Genomic DNA, 21080 nt, shown 5'->3' with positions numbered 1-21080 from the left:
GAGCAAGGGCAATGTGGCCTCAGGCAAGTCAGACAGGTGCTGGTACCATAGAAAAAGTATAAATTTCCAATTCAGACATATCCTGTGCCAATCCCATCACCAGCTGTGTGACCTCAGGCAAGCTGCCTAATCTTTCTGAGCTTCAGTTTTTCATCTGCAAAATGGGAAAAATAAAGTACCACAGAGCATCTGTGTAGGCACAAAAGGGTTTCTATGAAACTCCTCAGCATAGGCTCTTCCTTGGAGGCCTCATTCCCTTCCTTCCTTGAACATGCTTAATGTCAGTTTCCTGGTCTGCAAAGGAGCAAGAGGTGACAAATACGATAGGTGTTATTACAGGATTACAGAAGATGCCCACAGATCTGCCAATTCCAGCCCTATACAAATACTTGTTATTAATGTTCCCTGGGACTATGGGATAATGGTATTAACTGTGAGGCTAATTAATGGGTCACATGTGTGAAAAAATGCTTTGAACAGTAAGCACGACTGGCAGAATTCACTGCTTCCGAAGAGACTGGTAATAATTTGGGGATTTGATGTTTAAAATGACATTCAGAAGGAGAGTAGTCTCAGGGCAATGGCTGCAATCCCTCACCCTGCACCCCAGGCCGTGTTTCTAGGGTTCAGGGCCAAGCTCGAGTTAGTTGGCCTCTGAATGTAGTGACCATTCTGGAGGAGGCATCTAGATGGTTAGTCTTCGAGGAGTGACTGTTAAGGGATCAGCTGGTGCCAAAGAGCTTGACACATAACACTGAGCAGAAAGCCCCAGCGGCCCAGCTCAGAAGCCAGCCAGAGAACAGGAAGATGCTCTACCCAACTCCAAAGTACTGCAAGAGGCCAGCAATTCGTCTCTCCTGTTCTTGCCGCAGGAATACTGACAATAAGAGGAAAAAAAACCAAAAAAACAGATATGGCTGGAGAGTGACACCAAAGTCCTGACTTCTAAAAGGTTCTTTAAATAAATCCATCAAAATCTATGCAAAGAAACCTCGTGGAATGCTATGACCCCAAAGATGGTTACTTCCAAAATTTGTTGTAAATTTTGAGAAAATAACAGCAGGGCTAAGGATGTGGCCCAGTGGTATAGCACTTGTCTAGCATGCTTGAGGCCCTGGGTTTGATCCCCAGCACCACAAAGCAAAGCACAGCAGGCTTCGGCTCAAGTGTCATCCCCTCAGAAAGACCTTCCTGACCACCTTGCCCTAAAGAGCAGCCTCCCCATTTCCTTCCTTGCTTTATTCCTCAGAACAATAGTTCTACCTGGTATTAGCTCATACACCTACTCACTTGTTACCTGTCACTCACAAGAATATGTCCTTCGTGTGGCAGAAATGGGTTTGTTCACGTTATGTCCCAGTGCTGATACACAGAAGGCATTTTAATATTAACTGGCTCAATGATTGAGCAGACACTGCATATACTACCTAAGTAAACTGTTTACGTCCTTAGACAATTTCAAATAGTTCAGAAGATTAATACAACATTTACACTGACTATATTTTAGAAAGTAGACATCAGGTATAATAAGTTCTGGAACATAACATATCATGACACAGTTGCCATGAGAAAGTGAGGTGTAACTTTTTTTTAACATTTAAGGATTTACCTATTTTTTAAAGAGAGAGAGAAATTTTTTTAATATTTATTTTTCAGTTTTCAGTGGACACAACATCTTTATTTTATTTTTATGTGGTGCTGAGGATTGAACCCAGCACCCCGTGCATGCCAGGCGAGCCCGTTACCGCTTGAGCCACATTGCCAGCCCCAGTAAGGTGTAACTTAAACCCCAGATCTACTTAGTAGTATCCAGGCGCACAAGACTACCTAACAGGGGACTGTAGACAAGGCACAGAACCAGTGTCTAATGTTGTTTGTCCTGGGAAAATGCATTTCTTTCAGGAAACTGAAATTCCAATCCAGCTGCTGTATCAAAGAAAAGGATCCTTCTAGAAAAGAGGGGAACATCACCTTGTTGTCCTAACTGCTTACACATAAATAAAGCCTCCTTCGCAGGCTACCACCTACCAGGGGCTCAAAGAGCTGCTACCATCCCAAAGAGCTTGGACTCCAGACCTGTGGCTCTAGCACCTGCCTATGCACCAGAATCAATCCTCCCAGCCTGCAAGGCCCAAGGAATGTGCGGCAAAGGACCAGAAAACAGGATGCAAATCTAATAATGCAGTTCTCACAAGTCACTTTCTTAAAACCATGTATTTTATTTTCAAATAGGAGATTCTGGAAATCATGTTATGCATAACAAGCAAGCATGCAATGCCCCCTTCATAAATAACATAAAAAGCAACTTATCTAACAAATTAATTTCAGACTTTAAACACCGCAAGGTCAAAGGCAGTAAACAGTCCTTCTACTCTACAGGGGGAAGAGCATATGAATAACCAGAGAAATAAAAGCAGAGTTAGTACTGCTTTTCCAAATACACATACTAAAACGCCCTTAAACAAAAACACCTTCAAAAAGACCCTTACAGGAAATAGCCCCGGATCCCTAGGTGGGTGGGGAGCTGCATCTTCGAGAAACACTCCTGTCAGTGAACAGCTCTCTCAAAATGAGGCCTGGATGACAGGTTCCAGCCCTGCTCAATTTGACTGTCCAAGAAGCCACAAGTTACATTCCCAAGGAAATGCTCTAGCCCTCCAATGAAAATGTGTCTGCAAGAGCAGCAAACTCCCTTTCTAATAGTCTCATCGACTCTCACAGGTTCAGTGTCCCAAAAGAAGCTAAAACACCATTCTTTTAAAGGGTGGCAGAACTTTATCCTTTGGATTATTTCAAGAAACTCAGGTGTTTCAGATCTGCCTCTGATGAACAAGGGTTCTATCAAATTGGGAACGGTTTGGAGTCGAAGTCCATTTACCAGGAAAAACTCTTACAAAGTAGCAGTTCCCACAATCCTTTTGTGAGTGCCCAACCTGGTCTGCTGGATCTCATGGCCTTAGCCCCTGAAATCAAGATAGCAAGTCCATAAGTCTTATGATTTTGAATTTTGAATTTGTTTTGCATTCATGGATGGTGACATTTTCCACTGCAGACTTTGACATTTCATAGCAAGTTTTTCTTCTGAAAGATTCATTATTTTATCCATCTTCCCAAGAAAGATCAAAATTAATGTGCAATTGTCAAGGTTTTAGTATATCACTCAAAATGCAGGACACATCACCACAGAATCTTTCCTCCTAGGCAAGTTTTTTTCTTCAACTAAGTGTTTCTGCTTTAAAATATAACCCTTCAGTCACTATTCCCTGGGCCCATTAACAAATCAGGTCCTAGATATTTTTAAAAAATTTAACATCCTGTAAGTATATAAATGAACATTCCCATTTTAAAATTTTTACTTTTTATTTGTTTTAACATGATTTTTCAAACATGAACATTTAAATATCTAGCCAGGCACAGTGGTAAATACCTATAATACCGGCGATTTGGGAAGCTAAGGCAAGAAGATCACAAGTTCTAAGCCAGCCTCAGCAAATTAACAAGACCCAAAGCAACTTAGTGAAACCTTGTCTCAAAATTAAAATATAAAAATAAAAAAAGGGTTGGCGATGTGGCTAAATGGTTAAGCACCTCTAGGTTTAATTCCTGGTACTAAAAAAAGAAACAATAAAAAAAGAAAATTGAAATACACATAGTACAGGAACTCTTCACTGTCACTAACCCTGGCAGCTAGCCTGCTATGACCACACCTCCATTTCTAAAAGTCAAGTAAGAAAGTGACCTGCTTACCCTGAAAATCTCACTTTCATTCCAAGTCTACCCAGATATCAATTTTTTTTTCACACTTGTGGCAATTCTGGGCCTCTCTTCAAAAATGTGACCAAAGTACAATAAACGAGAGGCTGAAAAATGAGTACTTTCTGCTTATTCTCCTGGGTGACAATCTTCTTCCTCCATTACTTCTAAACCAAAAGGTACCCTTCTATTTGGAAAATACTGTTTTAGAAAAAGGTACCTTTACACTATTATTTCCAGAATGACTAGATGTACAGAAGGAGAAATTACAATCTGCTGAGAAAATTGCAAAATAATTTCTAACTCTACTTGCTATAATTTGACAATTCTATCTTAAGAGTCTAGAAAATGTACCATTGTGAGCTGTCTCAAACCCATTATCCTAATTGAAATCTACTTAAATGGAATAGTTAGTTCCTTTTTAAGTCACATAAAAGCACATACAGAGCAGAGATCCTTCCTATTAAATCAAGGAATGGTACACCTATAAAGTACATGTCACCAAAGCACTAAAGATTTTAGCCTCAAAATACCTCAACCATTTATAATGGCATATGTGAACAGAGATCTAGACATCTTCAAATGCAGATATACATACAAATGAAGTACTGAACAATTCCCCTTTAAAAAAATCAAAATCAAGAAAAGCAGACATATTATTAGTTATCTAGTTGGTTTTCATTACCAAAATTTTTCCCCATATTTTATTGTTTTCTTTTCAATACACTGAACCAGCCAGATTTTGTGGCACACATCTGGAGTCCCAAGCTACTTGGGAGGCTGAGGCAGGAGGATTGCTGGAGTCCAGGTATTTGAAGCCAGCCTGTGAAAAACTGTCTCCAAAAAATAAAATAAATAAATAAATAAAACAAGACAAAACAAACTAAAAGCCACTGGCTGGGTACAATGGTGCACACTGTAATCTCCAGCAATTCAGGAGGCTGAGGCAGGAGGACTGTAAATTGGAGACCACAACCTGGCCTGGGCATCATGGTGAGGCCCCATTTCAAAATAAAATAAAAAGAGCTAGGATTTGGCTCAGTTTGGTAGAGTGCCCTAGGTTCAATCCTCAGTACCACAAAAATACTGATGCTTTCACTCTTCTGTGTTCATAGAATAGACAATCCTGAACATCTGACTTTGTAATATGCTGCACATTTTGTTAGCTTCTTATTAAAAGAGGTCTCTGTCATAGGAATGTGAACCAACTGGACAAGAGAGGAAAGGCAGCCACAGGCACAACAGGAAGCAAAGGAAGGCCAGCCAAAGGCTTAAAAACTACAGCAAGAAATCATCTCCACTACAGTAATTGAGGGCCAAGCCCTGACTCCTTCTGTACTTAAAGTCCTCAGTGCTGACACTTCATTAATTTTAGATGAATTTCACAGTAGGTTTTCTGTGATTACCAACAGCTTGCATTACCAGCTCATGGAATGGCTCCATGAGTGAAGAGATCCAGTTTCTTCAACACAGTGTCCAGGATCACATGCCCACCTTTGTGTGAAGGTTAGTGCTGGCAACAGCCTAGGAAATCCTCAGAAGCAATAAGATAAAGAGCCCCTCCTCCAAAACCCTTAGGAAGCCAGCTCCCTGACTCCCTGGATCCCTGGAGGAGAAGGCAGGGGAGGAAAGAAGCTTAAATGGCCAAAGGCAGAAGGTGAACACCTTTGACTATAATTTAAATTTCTGTGGCAAGGGGCACAGTTCAGTGGTAGAGCATTTGCCTAGCAAGCATAAGGCCCTGGATTGGATCCCGGGCATTAAAAAAAAAAAAAAAAAAATTGTTTTGCAATGCCATTAACTACCAGCCTTGTCTTATTTATTGAGCTGGGGGGGGGGGGGCGCGCGGGGGTGTCTTTCTGAAAACAACTTCTATCTTTACTGCCTGTGGCAAAATTGGAAAAAGGAACATAAACTCGAACCATACTCTCATGAGCAGAGCTCCTCATCATAGGACATACACCACGTTAATGAGGAAAGGAAGGAGTCAGTGACCAGCAATGGCAGCTGTGTGCTCAAGACTGGCCACAGGCTGCCACAGCAAATGGCTGGACTTGGGGCTGGAGGGGAAAGCTGAGGCCTCAAGGCATTCCAGGAAGGGACAGGATCCACCCATCAGTCACAGGGCCAGCCTCCAGGTTCTTTAAGTAGTTATGGCGGAGGTGGGGGGGGACGACGGGACTTTCTGGCTATAATCAAGAATTATCAGACTTAACAGAAAAGCTAACCACAGGCATTTAGAATGAAGAAGGAAGTGGGAAGGAGAGAAGGATTAAATCCAACAAAAATGAAGAAGGGCCCTGTGAGAAGTCAAGGGGCAAGAAACCAGGAGGGAGAAAATATCCTGGGCCCCAGAGTGCCTGGCTAGGAGAACAAGCTCATCCAGTGCTCCCTCTACAGAGGTTTTAAGGATTTGAGAGGGAGCAGGCTTGCAGGGAGGGAAGAGAGTCTCGGAGTGCAAAGACAACCTGAAGAGCCCTGGGGAAACCACACCATGAGGAACATGCAGTATGCTCACTGGCCTTATCTGTGCTCCAGATTCATGGCCTCCTGGAAGTGACCCCTCCATTCTCAAAAGCTGGTTACAGAGCTGCTCGAACAAGAGGTGTGCAAGAAAGTGCTTCCTTAACCCATCTTGGTTAAGGGCTATTTGAAAACCTGACAAACATCAAAGAACTTACACATAAATGCTTATGTGTGTGTGTGCGCGCACACACACACACAAAAAATATCCACACGATTTCACATTCAATTTTCCAAGAGACAGACTTCCTTTCTCCCTCCCCAAGTATGAAAACTCCAGATGTTTATAGAGTAAGGTAGTGTTTTGACTGCATCCCTCTGGATGGCCAGTGTCTGGTCCTGGGGAGTCTGGAAAGGACAAGAGACAAGGGAGAACAAAAGTTCTACCCCAAGAAGATGATATCTTCTAGGGCCTCTCAAATCTTCACCAGTAACTTCACTCCTGGAACCTAGACCACAGGGGGAAAATAGTTGGTTACTTTGTAGATATTCAAGAAAGAACCAAAAAATTGAAAAACAAATTAAAATTCCAAAACACACTTAGGTGCTTAAGTTAAAAAAGAGAGGGAAAAACTGGGTGTGGGGCTTATGACTGTAATCCCAGTGGCTCAGGAAGCTGAGACAGGAGGATTATGAGTTAAAAGCCAGCCTCAGCAATGGTGAGGTGCTCAGTAACTCAGTGAGACTCTGTCTCTAAATAAAAAATAAAATACAGCTGGGGATGTGGCTCAGAGGTCGAGTACCCCTGAGTTCAATCCCCAGTAACCCCCCAAAAAAAGGCGGGGGAGGGAGGGAGGGAAAACTGGCACACCAATTTATAAACTATTAATTTGGAAGAAAATAATTTAATTGTCAGGTGTGGTGGCGCATGCCTATAATCCCAGAAGTTCAGGAGGCTGAGGCAGAGGATCACGAGTTCAAAGCTAGCCTCAGCAAAAGCAAAGTGCTAAAGCAACTCAGTAAGATCCTGTCTCTAAATTAAAAAAATACAAAATAGGGCTGGGGATGTGGCTCAGTAATAGAACGCCCCTGAGTTCAATCCCTGGTACCCCCCCCAAAAGAATTTAATTAACCATTTTATAATTTAAAATTTGTGTTTAATTCTATTCAAGGAATTAAAATACTTGCTCTAATATTCTTCAAAGCCTTCCCTATAAAGGACAGCAAGGTGTATAAGGACCTTGTTTTAAGGATTCACAGAAGGCAGACTCCTATGGCAAGCATCTGAACTTGCCCAGTCACAGTCCCCAAGCATAGACACTCTTCTGAGCAGTGTCACCTGCTGAATTCAAGGGACTTCTGTATAACCACCCATATTAACTATGAGAAAATAATCTACCTTACAAGTTCTTTATCAAGCTTCAAAGACTTTGGCTTGAAACCACTCCAGTGGCTAGATGAGGGCTCTGAAGCCAGTTCTGGACTTCCTACCTGTCTGGCAGGGCCCTTCCCTCCCTCAGCACTTGTGTCACACATGCCTGTGATGCTGACTTGTACCCTACACTGACCGGCAGGAGGAAAAACTAAGGAGTTGAACTCAGGTACCTGTTCCTGACTTACTGCTTATTGTTTAAGAATGAGGAGACTAAAACTTCTCATTCTGAAACACCAACTTAAGCATTTGTATAAAAGGTATCCTAAAAAAGAAAAACATGGCCAAAAAATACACTCTTTTCCCTTGGTTTTCTGTAAAGCACCGTCTCACTCAACACTGACCCATCAACAGGGCGGCCAGCTGTGTGCTCACTCAGCAGTACGGGGTGCAAGGCAGAGCACCCCACTGCAGCCCTGGGGAGGGAACCTAGGAGGAGCAGGACGGGAGTCCTGGGAGAGGGAACTGAAGCTAATGGGTCATTTCTAGAGATACCACAAGGCAGCTAACCTTCTTATCAGGCCACAGCAGAGTCAGACTTTATAAACAGGCAAAGCTGCAGTTTCTGGAAGGCTCCTCCAAAACTGTGGTCAAAGAAATACAAATTAAATATGTTTTCGATTTTATTTTTTGAGACTAACACTCTGGCATTATAAATTTATACAACCATTTAAAAGGGCCTCTTGACCACCTACCCCTGAACATTCTAGGCCCTGGACTTTTATGCTTGCTACCAAAACAACTCTATCACCTAATTCAGAAGCTCAAGATGTGCTTTTTTCCCCCCTTCCCTAAGATTTTGGAACTACAAATCAGATCTGAAATAAAATGCACTTCGGGCTATTAAGCCTCCCATGAACATGCTTCTCAATCACAGTCAAGCCTTTAGACAAGCTAAGTCAACTAAATGAGTTTAGTCTCTGGCTCAGAGCATGATCAATAGTCATTTCTATTTGGAGTTTTAGACTAAAAAAAAAAAAAAAATTAATGTTCCTGCTTTACTATGAACCTCAGCTTTCAGGATCGAATACCACTCATCCTATTCCCACAGGCTTTAGCTTGCCCTGGGAAATTAAAACAAAAGCAACTCCTTTCCCACGGGGTTTCTACTTCTCTGACTTATTTTCCATTTCAATCTCACCTCTGAACTTAGCCAGAACAGCAGTTCAACTTTGCCTGAAGACAGCTCGCTTCAGGCTTCCTAAAGCAAGTACTAGAGTTTCTGCTCTGAAATCTGTAGGGGCGAGAGGAAGATGGGAAGCCAAGGAGATCCACACCTTTAGTCATCAGTGGGGTCAGGTGTAGCTCAGTGATAGAGCACACGGTTAGCATGTGTGAGGCCCTGCCAACAACTCTATCACCTAGTCAGAAGCTCAAGATGTACTTTTTTACCCCCTTCCCATGCCCAGCACCAAAGAAAAACTATCTATAGTCATTGTAAACTAATAATATTCAAGAGGTCATCTCTAAAAAGTATCTGAGGATATCAAGATGGCTCCTGTTCCAGTTTAGATAAGGAGGAGGAGTTCCCTCATTTTAATTAAAGGAAACAACAGCACAGGGTAGGAAATGTTCAGCCCAATGTTCTCAGCAGCAGAGCCAGTCTGTGTGAGGCGCTCCTTTGTGCTTACTTCTGGGTTGCAGTCACAGACTCCCTGGCCCTCTGGATGGCTTTAACCTTGTCTACTTTGTCAAACAGCTTTTCCCTATTTGGCATCAAGTCCCAAACACACACACACACACACACACACACACACCCCCTCTACCTCTCAGAGGCCAAATTAGCAGCAACATAGAGTTAGAAGTCATCACATGGTTACCTGTAATAGAATTCACCTTGTAACAGAATTCACCTAAAATACAAACATCGGCATGAGATTTCACCTCTCAGAGGGCCTGTTTAAAATCCATCTATGGAAAAGAACACTTGCCTTGGTCTGGCAGGCTGAGTCCTACAAGGGCATCCCCTTACCTCCCTTTCCATCATAACTGCAATGTTTTCCATCAGTTTCCATAATGAGGGTATGGAGAGTGACCCCTCAGAAGGTTTTCCCTTGGGGCCATGGTATCCATAATTCTTGGCTCTACCTTCACTGCTAACTATTGCCTACCCCCACCATACCTCCCTGGCTACACTGCAGGGTCCCCAGCACAAGGTGGACTGAGCTGCTTACCCTCAGGCATGAGTTTGTAGATACCAGAACCCCCCACTCAAGGGTGTTCTTAACTGGCTTCAGTGCCAGTTGCCACTAGAGATTTCTCTCCTGATCACCCCTTTGGTACCAAGATAGCTGTTAAGTCACACATGTATCCTTGTTATCTGGGGATCTGCAATTTTCCTGTACACTTTTCACTTCTGTCTCCTTAATATACAGTCTGAAGTCCTCATAACCAGACTTGCAAGACTCCCAGAAAACACCTCACCATGGTCTTGTCTGGTTATCAAAGGTTCTGGTCTCAGCAACTAGTCCCTTCCTTAGAAAAGGACACTATTTGGGAAACCAGCTAGTGACATCTCAACCTAATTTTCTCTTTCAGAGTCATAATCACAAAAGCTGTTGGAGAAATTTATCCACCATCTTTGCCTACAGTCCTTCAATCTCCTATGCATAACTTCAAAGTTCAAGAGAAGATCGTTTCTCCTATCTCCCTACCACATGGCCGTGGGGCCTGAGCAAAACAGCAAGTCTCCCTATCTGTAGTGCCAGGGCTAAACATGGCTGCTCCTTCTCTCCAACAGGGAATGTGTCCCAATAGCAGGAGGCCTCTTGTCCCCCAGGTGCAACAAGAATTCCCTGCTACTACTGCCCCTTTTACTTTTATTTTTCAGTTGTAGATAGACACAATTCCTTTATTTTATTTATTTTTATATGGTGCTGAGGATCGAACTCAGTGCCTCACCTGTGCTAGGCAAGTGCTCTACCACTGAGTCACAACTCCAGCCCCGGGGACCCCTTTTTAGAGTCTACCTAGTATAAATTTTAGTACACAAGGGACTACAATCAAATGCTTGCCAAACACCCCCAGGTGAAGCACTCGGGTTTGCTGCTGGGAACAAGGGAGGTGGGTAAAAGGCAGGAGAGAAGTACAAATATGAGCAGTAGGGGCTGGGGATGTGGCTCAAGCGGTAGCGCGCTCGCCTGGCATGCGTGCAGCCCGGGTTCGATCCTCAGCACCACATACAAACACAGATGCTGTATCCGCCGATAACTAAAAAAATAAATATTAAAATTCTCTCTCTCTCTCTCTCTCTCTCTCTCACACACTCTCACTCTCACTCTCTCTTTGAAAAAAAAAATATGAGCAGTACAGAATCCACTGCTAGGAAGGTGACTACATCTGGATCCTGACCATGGGCTGTACACAGAAGACTACGACCTTGACCTTGAGATCTCAAATTAGAGCCCATGCTTGAGAGAGATGCCTCCTAAGGCTGGGTGTAGAAAGTTCATCCAGGTAAGAGGGCCACCCTCAAATTCCATCCTTTCACCATGGCAGGCAAATGCCTTCTAAGTCTAGGATAAAGGTGTATAAAATGTTTCCTCAGGCCTGTTTTTGTAAGGTACTTCCTCCCCAAACACTGGATAGCTCTACAATGGATCTCTGTGGACCCGTCCCACCTCCCACTTCCCCTCCTGGGTTATTCTACTCTAAAAATTACTCAACTTCTACAGTAAACCCAAGTTAAAAAAAAAAATACTCTAGTTTTTCCTTGTTTTCTAGCACACCTGCACACACTCATTCATTCTCCAACAAACATTCTGCAAGCACAGGCAATGGGAAGACACTGCTAGGTTGTAGGTACATAATGATGAACAAAATGAACACGGGCCAGCCCTCCTGGAGGAAGGGGAAAGAGCAGAGATCTACCAAAGGACATGAATAACAGACAGTTTATCAGTTTGCTGCAAATGGCAAGAAGAGAAAAGGAGGGAAGTCAGGAGATGGAGCCATTTCAAGCACAGGGTTCAATTCCTGAAAGGTCTAGCTCCCTCCCAGCTGGGGATGGGGACAAAGGTGGCCAGTGAGCCTGGAATGTAATAAGCCAAGGGAGAGACAGTCCAGGCTAAAAAAGGCAGGAGGGCTGGATCACATGTTCAGAAATATGTTCAGAATGTGGATCTTTCCCAGGAGCAACAAGAAGCCTTCACAGGGTTTGAGCGAGGATAGGAATACTTCATAGACCACTCTGCCTGAACACAGGGAGTAGATTACAAAGAAGCAGAAGGAGATGTAGGCAGGTTAGTGAGGGGCTGCTGCAGTCTGCCAAGCAAAAAAGATGGTTGTCTGAACTAGAGTGGTGGCAATGAAGCCGGAGAGAAGAGAACCATTCCAGAGATGTTTACAAGATCAAGATCTGCAGCATTTGGCAAATAAATGGGTAAGAGTGAGGCGGGTGCAGGATGGAAGTCTAGCTTGTGCCTGTCTGCAGTGAGGAGAAATGTCAATGACCCCTAGCAGAAAGAATGGCTGTGCAAAGTTTGTAGCTCATTAGGACACTTCCTGTGGCACCTGTTATCCAGAATTTCTAGATAAATCTAAAGCCCTTCTTCTTACTTACTATAACTATCATCCATTCTAATCACCCATTTATCAAGCATCTACTATGCACTGGGGATAAATAAGTGATCAAAAAGCCTGTGCCCTCTGCAGCTGTCACCTCCAAGGCCTTGGGTGCTGCCCTACAGTGGCAGTGGACACAACTTCCAAGGCTGGCGGTTGTCCTGCCTCCTGAAACCTTCAGGTGAGCCACTTTTTTTTTTTTAATATTTATTTTTTAGTTTTCAGCAGACACACATCTTTGTTTGTATGTGGTGCTGAGGATCAAACCCAGGCCATACGCATGCCATGCTACCACTTGAGCCACACCCCAGCCCCAGGTGAGCCACTTAACCCATTCCTTTCTACCTCTTAAGACACTGAGCAATGAACAAGCAGCACAGAACTTACAGTTCAGAGACTTACTCCTCTTCTCATGAGATCCTGTGCCCAAGACACCACAGCATCAAATCTAACTTGAATCACTGAGACCTGCAGCTCCCTAATAGGCAGTTTTTCCTTCTCTCACAAAATCAAAATCTTTTTTTCTTTTAAGATGTTCTGAGCTTGGGAACTACATATGATTTGTACTCTTTCATTTGTTGCCCAAATTAGTTTGTGCTAGATTCTATCCTATCATTGAGACTGGTGATTTTAAACCCTGGGACTACACTGCCAGTATGGAGCTATTTAAATTAAAATTAGATAAAATTAAAGGTTTGGTTTCTTAGTGGCACTGCTATCTTTCAAATGTTCTACAGTGGCACTCGGAAAGTGGCTACCGCGTTGGAGAGCACCAATCTAGAACATCAACATCATAGAAAGGTCTGTCGGGCAAAGACCCACAGGAGCACTGCTACTGGATTCTTTGCATGTTTAGTTTGAATTTCCCCTTTAAAAAATGAAACAAACAAAAATTTAAAATATAGACCTTCAACATTATTTACTCGTGTCTTATTTGCTTTTATAAGTGAACATTATAAATTGTGCTTCAATATATATAACTAAAACAATCTGTTTCATAGTTTGAGCTTTGTGTAAGATCTATTTGAAATAACCTGCGCTTTGGCAAGAAGGGGGCCATAATTTTATGAGCCACTATAGACACAGAATTATTTTTGTAAATGTTCCTTACACACTGTCCACAATGGTTAATACTCCATGTTTAATAAATACACCAACTGATCATCTTGAGAGTGCTCTTAATTTTTTATGCCTACTTTTCACAAGCAAGTCTATAAGAAGCTTCCAAGAAATGCTCATTTCAGATTCTAAATATCAATGACCTAACACAGCCTTATAATTATACAGGATGCAGGACTTTTTTTCCTCCATGATAATTTCTATCATATGATTTTTTCAATCCAAAGACACTTTTATACTGTGACAGAAAATCCACCAAAATGCTTCAGTGTGAAGCTATCTTCAGTACTAGGAGAATGTTGATAATTATTAAAACCAAGTGACAAATGCATGGGATCCATTATATTATTTCTACTTTTGTATATTATTTTCTAGAATAGAAGACTTAAAACTAATGCAACTATATACAAATTTTACCAGGCTTAATAAATACTTTGCAAGATAATTATAAATTTAAATACTATTCTACTGACTATCCAAGGCAGACCAAAGAACCAAAGACTCTGACCTGCTTTATAATCTCCCTATAAAATCCCAGGGGAGCTGTCCCTCTGAATGTGAAAATACCACATCAAATCTTGTCAGAGATGGAGCTCAAGCAGGTATCACACACAGCAACTCAGAGCTGTCACATCTAATGACCTGGTAATAAGGCCATTAGCCTCTGATTCCTCTTAACAGGGGGAAAAAAAAAAAGAGGCTAAAATCTAACTCCCAAACACTAAAGCAGACAACTATAGGCAGAAGCAGAGGCACAATGGCTTCCAAATCCATACTGAACACTGCACCCGCTGTAGAGGCTCCTACAGGTGGGGCAAGTTCTCCCAAGAGCAGGTGCACTGCAGAAAGCCCAACACCAGGCTGCCTGGAGGCCTTCCAGGAGATTGGGCAGTCCTCCTTCTCCTCCCTTCAGCCCTGTGGTTACTCCAAACTTTGAATGATGAGAAGCCCACCCATTCTAGGTCAAGTTCCCCACAGTCCTGAGAGTCAGCAAATCCTTACTCATAGCCCTGTCTGTCACACCAGGTACTGCTCTTAGGGCTCTTTCACAGCCACTTGAAAGCAGCAAATTGAAGCACAAGAGGTTAAGAAACTTTCCAAGGACCCTCCAATGGTGACCAGCTCCTGGGCCCCTGCCTGACCCCCAGTGCACTGCCCTTTCCCCTTTCCCATCTTCTCCTCTCTGGCCCCCTCAATGTAGTCACACCACTCACATGTTGTTCGTTCGTGTTTTCTCTCTCTCTCTCTCTCTCTCTCTCTCTCTCTCTCTCTCTCTCTCTCGTTGTATATGGACACAATGCCTTCACTTTATGCTAGGCAAACACTTAACCACTGAGTTACATATAGCCCCAGCCCCATTGCTTCCTCTCTTGCAATACTCTTCCCAGCATTCCCAGCTGTGGGCTCCTTCCCTTTACCTTTTCTCAGTGCCCTGTTGTTTTTCTTCAGAGGAAGATTTTACACTCACTACAATATCATATGCACAGTGCATATAAAGCTCTGTTGACTTGTTTATTGTCTAGAGTAGATAAGGTGCCAAGTGCAGTCAGGGGCCACATCTGTTTTGCTGCCTGTCAGATTTCCAAAGCCAAGCACAGTGCTTGGCCCCAGGAGACACTCAAATGCTTGGTGACTGACAACCATTGTTCAGTCAGTTCTTTCAGTAGAAAAAAATTTAAAATTCTCTCTTAGCCCCAAAAGATAAATTCCATCTTTAGGAATACGGCTTAAAAGACAGCATTAGTTTAGGAAGGGACTGAAAATTGGATAAGAGAACAAGCCAGCTTATGTCAGCTTTAAATAACAAGAGAAAGGAAACTTACAAAATGCAAACTGTGACTCTGAAAGGTGTTTTCAGGTACAATCCAAAGGGTGGGTTTTGATCTCAAGTCCTAAATAAGCTTATGACTGAAGACAGTGCCTCTTGCCCTGTGCCATTCTCAGCTGTTAGAATAAGCTGAGGAGGTCCTCAATGTCTCAGTTCCCATAATCTTCTTAGGGGAAAACCTTGAGACAATATTCCAGGCAAATCCAACAGGCAAAGGTTACCTAGCCATTTCAAAGCCCACCAGGTTTCCCATTGTGTGAGCTTCCATACAGAAAGGTCAGATTCTTCCCTCAATAGTCCCATTTATGCTCACAATGACAGTGCAATGGCTTTTGTTCAACAAAGAAAAACCTCTCTTTTCAAGGACTTAAGTCCCCTGCAACTCCCAAATGAATTATTCTTTGGTTTAACAAAGTTCCCCCAATTCTCAGAAATCCTGAGGGAAAACTTAGAATTTAAACAGTTGTTAGTACTTAATACCAGGAATCTGTGATTTCAAAGCAGGAGAATCTTATTTTTAACCTGGGAAAGCTCCCAGGGTACGTGGCTTGAGAGGATTCCAAAATGAGGCGAGACCCACCTGAAGCAACCAGAGAAGTCAAATGGGTGCAATAGAAGCCTGGGTTCTAATCCCAGCTATAAGCTCTTGAACTTGAATGTGATCTTAGCCATGTTATTTAACCTCTCTAAATCTGTTTCTCATCTTAGAATTCATAACAGTATCTACTACTCATAGGGTTTTGTGAAGTTTAAAAGAACATCACGGGGCACACAGTAATTCTCCCTAAATGCCAGCTAACATACTGCTCTTACCTGCTTGGTGTTTCCTGCTTTGCAAAGCACTATCCACACATCCAAATGAGACTTTGAAAATTCTAAATTTCCTTTCATTCATTTCATATCTCAGAGCCTGCAACTCATACACTCATATATTCTATGAGATTGTGTTAGAGGCAGGGAACTAAGAAGGGGTCCTCATTTGAGAAGAGAGCTCCTCTAAGGCCCCGAGTGGTAAAGTGATGTGGCGAGGAACCTGGGATAATAGATGAAGTCACCAAGACTATCACCAAGCCTCTCAGCCCCACATCCAGTGCACTGTTTACCTCAGCCATCCCAGGCAAGGGCTTCTGTATTGTCAGACCTCCTAGCACCCTTCTCATTAAATGTCTCATGGACATTTCCTGCGTTGTAATTAAGCACTATAAAGGAGTTTGAGAAGGAGCAACATAGAATCTTGTACATAACCTTTAGCAGCTTTAAAACTCACACATAAGAATACTCATATTAGCTTAGGTTGCCCATCTTTTTATACCAGTTTTTATTTTATTTTTAACTTGGGATTTAAAGTTGACAAAGACCTTAATGAATAGGCAGAACAAAGGGAGTTGTGGTCCATGGCTCGTTATCTTCTGAAGTTAATGCTTCTCACAGGGACAAGTCAGCCAAAGACAGAGCTCCAAGCAAACTGGAAACCGTTCCTGCAACCCCAGATCATGGGGTACTGCCTGGGCTCTGAGTGGCAAAGCTTATGGGACTCTCTGTAGCTTCACCCAAGATCCACCTATCAGTTAACCATTCATTCTGTCATTTGACAACATCAACTGTTACTGGATATCATGTATGCCAAGGACATGAGTGACCTCATTCAAGCCTCACAACTACCTATAAATAATGTACTACCTACTCCATCTAATCTAAAAACCACTGACTGTAAAACACACCATTATTTTATGCACCGAAAAATGAAGACACTGCCAACTACAACTCTAAGGTCCCACAGATGATATGTTTTGGGTTTTTGTTTTTTTTGTTTTTTGTTTTTTTGAAATGTTAAAATGGTACAAATTGCACTGTATTATCATTGTAAAAATGTGAATATTGTCCCACTTTAATGATAAATAAACTGAGATACAGAGAAAGTAACTTACTCAAAGTCACAAAAGGGTAAGTAGAACCATTGGGATTCAGAACCTAGAAGTCTAGTCACCTTTTCACAGTAGTAAACCCCTATTTTCCCAAGGGCATGTAATACTCAAAACTGCACATGGCAGAGCTGCTAAAGGAGTTTGAGAAGGAGCAACATAGAATCTTGTACATAACCTTTAGCTATGTACATAACCTTGTACATAACCTTTAGCTGCTAACTTGTCTCCACCACAGCACAGAAACCCATTAACTGGGGCTAAGGTTGTGGCTCAGTGGTAGAGTATTTGCCTAGCATGTGTGATATATACATATCTTAAAAAAAAAAAGAAAGAAAGAAAGAAAAAAGAAACCCATTAACTGGCAATTCTCTGAACGTCTCTGAACCTGACCTCTCATGTGTCTACTCAAGCAGACTCTACGCTAGATTACTCGTCATAAACTCTATTCCTCTCTCAGGAAAAGAAACATGGTCAATGGAAAAGCACCTTGAGTATCAGAAAGTCCTAGATAGAAATTCCTGCTTGTCACCCTAGCAAGTTATTGAATCACTCTGAGCTTCAGTTTCCTCTTCTATAAAGAGACGCCATCGTGGCCACCCTAAGAGGCTACTGCAGGATGGAGAAGACACACACAAATGGCAGGACATTGTAACTGGCAGAGCTAAAACTCAACAATGCCTTCTTTTTAATGCTAGTCACCTCTGCTTTGGGACAGAATCAAAGACAGAACATTCTCTGTAACCACAAGAGCTGCCAAGGGGGATACTCAGGAGATAATAAGGATGGACAGAAGACAGAAGACCTCAAGAGAAATTCAGGCAAAGAAATTAACTGGAAGTACCTGGAAAAAAGGGTCAGTGTTTTTTTAAAGGACTTTCCAACTTCTGAATGAATGAAATGACAGGCAAAGGGATTAAAAACAAAAACTAAAACAAACAGGCACTTACCACTAACACATCAGTCAACAGACATGAGGATGAATACAGTTTTATACCAATGTGACACACAAAACTGGTCTCTGGAGACTCAGTTTGATACCAAAGTAATCTTTAAGAAGAATCAATGAGAAGAATTGCTTCATTACTTTGTTTTGTTTTTACATTAAATAATATTCTGTGCATTTCTTCTTTACTATACTTAAGGGCTTCAGAAAATCCTCAGAAAACAGCTTCTGATTTTGGAAAGAAGACCAATCATATGGCATGTAAAAACAAACTCTTCCCCATTTTTTCTTCCTTCATATTCATAATGCCTAGCAGTTTCTTATACACCACAGATTCCCAATAAAAATTAGTTGGATATTTCTTTCTTAACTCTAGGCAACTTTTTTTTTTTTAATCTGAAACATCCTACACATTTATTTTATCTAAAAGACTAATCTTTCCTGCTTCTTCTCCAGAAGCACTCTTAATCTCTAATAATAAACAATATGCTTGGCATATGCTATATCACTAATCACATAAACAGTGACATTCTACTTGTTCTTCAAACTTTCCACACCTGGCTCCTCAACTGTTCCTTCCTCCATGTCTATCCAGTCAATGGATTACTTGCCAGTGGACTTGATCACTACCATATTCTGATCTGAATCAGTTTGTTAATCTCCTTCCTCTCAGGCACTGCACCTTTTTCCTGGGGATAAATGTGCAAGCAAGGCAGTCCCCAGAGTCCTCCATGTTCTCTCTCCATGCCTTCACTGTCACTCCCAGAGGGGCTCACTAACAAAAAAAGTCACCAGCAAAAACCTGACTCTAGCTTCATCATCTTGAGAGGCTTCCATGTTTTCCATAAATTTAGACCAACTACCAATTTCTGGAAAAATCTGAAAGAGAAGTGAAATCGCTTCAAGGGTTGGGTGAGAGTTTATGAAATGGCAGTTTCACCATACCAATATGGGATAAGCTTCCTTGTGTCATCAAGTTCCAAAACTCACAAATTAGTTGCCCCTCCATTTTTCCTTGATGTTATCCATACAAGTCATTCGCTGTTTCTCTTCAGCGTATACTGGATCCCAAAATGACTGCTCTAAATCCTTAGGTGAGAATCATGGAAAAAATGTAAAGGGCGCATTCCTTCCAAACTCATGTGCAGGGCACTGACAGTGTCAATACGCTGGGACTCCAAACGCAAACAGAATATAACTGGTGCCCTCGTGGAGCCCACGCTTTTCCTTCAACTTTAAAAAAGGTATGTCCTCCCTGTGCAGCGTTCAATGCAACGTAGTGACAAAGTACTCCGTAGCTTTGGAGAAACAGAGAGCGTGGAAACAGACTTTGCTCTTATATTTGATGGCCTGTAACCATAACAACCTATGGTTAAGTAACCATCAACTCGGTAAGAGACTAAGTTTTCCAAAAACCGTTTTCAATGGGGGAAAAAACTCCCTTGCACCAACTCCAGCGCGGGTGAGCGCCCTGGGCGGCGTGTGCTTCAATCCAGCGGGCTGTTCCCTTTCTGCTCCGGGTCCCAGCGTTTCGACTTTGGGCTCAGCAGCCAGCAGCCAGCAGCGACGGCGGCCACCGTCAACCCCGCGCTCCTGGCGGGGCAGCTGGCGTTAGGCCTCAACCCAATGTCACTTGTTAACCTTCCGATCCCCGGGGTTTTGGCGCGCCGCCGCCCCCTTCTATGGCAAACAAACCACCCCACGGCCACCCACAACGACGGCCACCCACAGCAACGACCACCGCGTTTTCCCGGAGTAGGAGGAAAAATAAACGAGGCGCAGACAACCTCTGACAGATCCGTGTAAAAGTAACTGCGGCCCCTCGACTTCTAAGCATTTCGTGACGTGGGCGAGGGGGGCGGCAAGAACCCGGGACCCCATTCATAAAAGTGCAAGCTCTTCTCCTTTAGTACGCGTGTGGACGCTGCCTCCCGGCCGGGTTCGAACCAGCGCCCCGGGACGATAGCCTGGGGACCGCCGGTCGGCACCTCCGGCCCGGGTCCAGCCCAAACTGCCCAGCACGGCCCCGAAGGAGGAAGGTTCGCCTCGGGGGCGTAGTGGGCCGGCGTCCTGGTCCATACCCGGGCCAAGACAGCGGGGCGGGACCGCAGACCCTGCGCCCCGCCGCGCCAACGGCCGTCGGACCCGGCCGGTACCACGAACCTGTGGGGTCAGGCCGGCCTCAGCCCAGGCCTTCTCCTGAGGCGCTCCCTCCGCCGCCCCACCCGGGCCCGGGAGCGCTCACCCGGGATCCGCTGGCTGCCTCATGGTACTGCGCCGGCGCCCGTGCTCCGCGGCCACCGCGGCTCGGGCTCCGGCTCCCGCTCCTGCTCTCCAGCCGCGATCCTGCAGCCCGCCCGCCCCCGGGCACCGGCCGCCCCGCCCCGCCGGCGGACCCGCCCCGCGCCCGCCGCCGCTGCCGCCAACCAGAGGGCGGCGGGGGCGGAGCAAGCCGCGCTCTAGGCCCGACTAATCCAACCCCTACCGCGCGCCGAGGAACGGCAGTGGAAATAGGCGGGTGATTCGTCGGGGCTGTTAAAGGGGCCGCTGCCCTGTGGACCGGAGGAAGGGGCGGCGGCTGGAGGCAGCAGGGTGTGGGATGTTACATGAAAGAATCCCGGGTGAGCCTCCCTAGTTTTTTACACTTCTTAATTTCCTCTTCCTGCATCCTAGCAACAAATGCCCCTGACAGAGGGAAACTGAGGCTCCGAGAATCAATGATATCTAGTTCGTCAGACACATCTGTCCCCGTCCAAATTCAGAAATTGGCTTTAAAAGGCAAATTACCAGTCTCCCCAACACTTCTGCAACATCCAGTTCCAAACGGAACTGGTGTTTGGTGTTTGTTTTTGAACTGGGATTGAACCCGTGGGCGCTTTACCACCGAACTACATCCCCATCCCTTTTTTTTTTTTTTTTAATTTTGAGACAGGGTCTCGCTAAGATATAAAGGCCGGCCTTGAACTTGTGATCCTCCTTCCTCCTCTCCAGAGTTGCTGGGATTACTGATGTGCACCACCATGCATGACTTGTGACTAGTAAGAGCTTAGAATT

General features: G+C 43.8%; 1 protein-coding gene across 3 annotated transcripts in view; it reads right to left on the bottom strand.

The window, feature by feature from the left end:
- The window catches only part of Tex2 (testis expressed 2), a 110477-nt gene extending 90074 nt beyond the window's left edge, over positions 1-20403 (bottom strand). For 2 of the 3 annotated variants that reach the window (XM_076871141.2, XM_076871143.2), the window contains exon 1: positions 20272-20403. The gene's annotated coding sequence lies outside the window, so the exon portion shown is untranslated. The other variant, XM_076871142.2, reaches the window with a different exon arrangement.
- Positions 20404-21080: the final 677 nt, after the last annotated feature.

Source organism: Callospermophilus lateralis, chromosome 11 (genome assembly GCF_048772815.1).
Source record: "Callospermophilus lateralis isolate mCalLat2 chromosome 11, mCalLat2.hap1, whole genome shotgun sequence".
Classification (NCBI taxonomy): Eukaryota; Metazoa; Chordata; class Mammalia; order Rodentia; family Sciuridae; genus Callospermophilus; species Callospermophilus lateralis.
The sequence above is the reverse complement of the archived record's forward strand: the minus strand, read 5'-3'. Positions and strand labels throughout refer to the sequence as shown.